At 37.8% G+C, this 3,651-nt stretch overlaps 1 pseudogene across 1 annotated transcript; it reads right to left on the bottom strand.

Annotated features, from left to right (window-relative positions):
* Positions 1-1,581: 1,581 nt before the first annotated feature.
* LOC116094295 lies at positions 1,582-2,447 on the bottom strand (annotated as a pseudogene). Its single transcript, XR_004120033.1, has one exon. The product of XR_004120033.1 is annotated as a transcription elongation factor A protein 1 pseudogene (transcript).
* Positions 2,448-3,651: the final 1,204 nt, after the last annotated feature.

The raw sequence follows: 3,651 nt of genomic DNA, 5'->3' as shown, positions 1-3,651 counted from the left end.
CACACACACACACATTTGGCTCAATGTCTTGCCCATCCTTAGTAAAGTCCCACTATGCTAATCTTCTGAGCTAGCAGAAACAAGTCCCAGGGATCCCATGCTTGGTAACTTTACCCAAAACAAAACAATAATCTAGTTCCTGGGAGTGACTCAGTTGCAATTCTAATGTGGTCTGTCCTACATGACAGAAATGAGGATTTTAGTTAAACTTGACCTGGGATTATCTTTTTTTTTATGTTTAACAACAAAAAAAATTATTGATTTACACATTTTAAGATGGATCACTTAAAATTTAGACTATTCTAACCATATTACTTTTAAACTAATTCTTTCAAAATGTACTTTATTTTTAAAGTGACAGAAATTACCCATGGACGAAACCTTTATGGACATATTAAGTGTTTTCTATGTTATGTTAAATGGTCTGCAAAACAGAGCATAGAAGAGTGCAAAGCTTTTGCAGTACTCTTTAACACAGAAGTCTGAACACAGGCAGAAGCACTTAAGTTGTAAGCTTTATAACAGTAGCCTTTACTATATGCATTAGAACATCTGTGTCAAGAAGACGATGTGAAAACCACTGCTTATAATAAGTGGGACACATTTAAACAAAAGTAAAGCTTAATTGTGAAATATGTTTTGTAAAACTACTTGCTCCAGCCTATATTTCAGCTGACTTGACATCATCATGTATGAAAAAAATCAGACGAGAGGATTTTTTTGCAACCTCCATATGCAAAGAGCATAGCTTAATGATTTACACAGTTCTCAGGCTTAATCCTTCGTCAGTAGGTTTCCAAGTGGGAGTACAGTCATGCCGCCTCTAGGAACTCTACTAAGATTCTAACATTTTCTTCACAGCATATCTTCCTATAGGGGAAAATTTATCAGAAGTATGCCTGTGGTGGACATTGTGAAAAGCTTAGGAAATTATCACAGAGTTCTGTAAAACTAAAATATAGCACAAAGTCAAATAAAATAAACTGATAGCAACCACGTCATTTTTCAAAGTAAAATCTATTTAAAAATGGTAATACACATGGTATGAGAAATACAAGAAATGATCACTGTGGCTAGTTACAGATGCAAGAGATCTAAGGGTCTGAAGTTTGTGAGCACAATAATTAAGAGTAAGGTAATACGTTAGTTCAAATTGTGTGTACAACTTTGATAAGCTGGCCAGGTACTTCTGGAATACACATTATGTTTGATAACTCTAAAATGTATATTATGCCTTTTCCTTTAACATTTTTAGGTAATGAGAATTTTCTCACCCAATGAGAAAAGCAATTTATCTTTATTCATTAACAGATCAACAGAATTTTTGTGTTCTAGACTATAAAAAGTTAATATTTAATAAAATGCAACATCAACTTATAAAAAGAAAAACAAAACAACATGTTATACAATTATTTTATGGTCTCTCAGCTGATCTGAGACCACAGAAGGCATTTAAGAGAGACTGTCAGGTGAACAACCAAGCCCAACCCATGAGATGTATGTTGTTTACAAATTTCACTTGCAGGGAATTGAGCTGCCTGACTTAATTTTAAAGCTAATTTACAAAATTAGTTTTTCTTAATGGTCCAGATACCTTGTCAATTCTTCCAAACTCAACAAAACTTCCACCAATTTCCACATTCATTACATACAACAAATGTTGTCATTGGTTCATCAGCACTATGAGTTTGCACCTGTGTATAAGTGCAGTTCTTCTTTTTACATTTGCCTCAAGTGAACAAGTCAGTCTGGGTCCCACCAGTCTTGGCCATCTGATGTTCCCTGATGGTTTCTTTGGTCAGGTTTTTTCTCATTTCTTTGGCTCATCACTAGCCATCTCCTCTGCTGTCATTCTAGCAAATAGTGGAATATTCCCACACAGCACATTTTTCCTTAAATTTGGATTCTTTGCATCTTTAAGATTTGATATTCTACTTCGTACTCTGTTTTTGTATTTCATGTCTGTATTCCTTATTTCTTGATATATAGCTTCTTCAATCTGAGATCCCAGTTCTTCTTCATCAGCTCCAATAGCAACATAATCATCTCCTGTCCAGAGAGCTACAGCAAGCATCTCCCTACACTTTAATCGCACAGAATCAGAAGTGCTTGGTGCCTGAGGAAAAGATGAAACATGAGTATCTCGAGTGTTTGTCTCATCCTTTCTGCTGCTTACACTGCTACTGGAACTACTTTCTTCTCTTGCTTCAGGGCTATTCTGTGATGAAATTGCAGGTTCTTTTTTCTTTTCTTCAGGATCTTTATCAGTTGATGGTCCATCTAATAATTTTTTCCAGGATTTGATGAGAGATTTGGCTAGAGATGTGACTTCTTCATCGGTACTCTGCTTACGAATAGCATTGACAGACATTCCAGTTCCTGTGGACTGTAGCAATTCCAGGGTCATGGGAATATTCTTAAGTTCTTTCAGGAAATCCAATGCGCCAGCCTACCTTATAACCAGAACTCATCAGCTTCATCAAGGAATGAAATGGCTCAGTCAGTAAGGAAGATAAACAACACAGGCTAATATCGCATTCTTTTTCTGCACCATTTTGTCCATCTTCTTGGCAATGTGAACCACCTTGTCCTCCATGGCTCCAGAAGGCCTCCTCTTGCAGGGCCACAGCGGACGGGAAGTGAGAGAAGCAGCGCAGACATCAGACAAGTCTCGAAGACACCGGCCTAGGCCTAGGCCTTCCTCACAGACCCGGCCTGCAGCACCTTGACCTGAGATTATCAACTACCATATAGGGGAACTACAATGCCCTACCCACTTCATTATCTCCCTAACAATGCCAGAGGCAATTATTCTGAATGGGTAACATTCTTTATGAAATTCCAGGCCAAGGTTTGGCTCAGGAAAGATTAGGGTATTGGAACATTAGTGAGTGCCAGTTAGAAGGCAACTTCCAATTTTATTTAGTTATAAATGAATCATATCTTGAGGGGCACCTAGCACACGAGACCCTCCATCGACTATCGCAGGGACATATCTGGGCTACCTCTAAGTTAGGGAATGGCAAGGAGACATTGCAGGTTAGCTTCTCTGAAGCTTTTTGCCTCATAAACTGTTGGCACCCAGAGTGTGCGTGGCAGTGACACTGTGGTTATAATTATGTATATGCCTCTTTAGCTTATTTCCCATCTCTGGTATAACAGATAAACTATAGGTCCATAGATCAGATTTCCTTGGGGCTGAACAGAAAGAAGTTTATTTGATTGCTCTTCTCTATTGGATATGAGTTCCTGTATTCTAACCTTGACTTTTAAAATTTCTGAGAAAAGTGCTGACATGTTGATGCTTCAGTGTCCTTCTTTTGTCTGTGGCATATTTCTTTTACTTGTGTCCTCAATTTTGAAAAAAAAAAAACATTTCCCTGGAAGAAGAAGTAGAATAGATTTTTTTTTTGTAGGGCACAGCTCCAGGCAGTAAGTAAATAATGGGGAGAGAAGGAGACCCACATCCTGCCAGAGCTCGGGAGACCCATTTTTCACATGATGATGACCTCCTCAGTTTTCCTCCTGTTTCTAAGTTTCTGATGACAGCAGAAGATTTTCAGGAGATTTACTCAGAAAAAAATACCTGGGACAGTATTGACATCTGTTTCTTTATAGACACAACTAACAAACTAATTGATGATATTGATA

This window comes from Mastomys coucha, chromosome X, assembly GCF_008632895.1.
Source record: "Mastomys coucha isolate ucsf_1 chromosome X, UCSF_Mcou_1, whole genome shotgun sequence".
In the NCBI taxonomy this organism is placed as follows: domain Eukaryota; kingdom Metazoa; phylum Chordata; class Mammalia; order Rodentia; family Muridae; genus Mastomys; species Mastomys coucha.
Note: the sequence above shows the minus strand (reverse complement) of the source record. Positions and strands in the feature narration are given on the sequence as shown.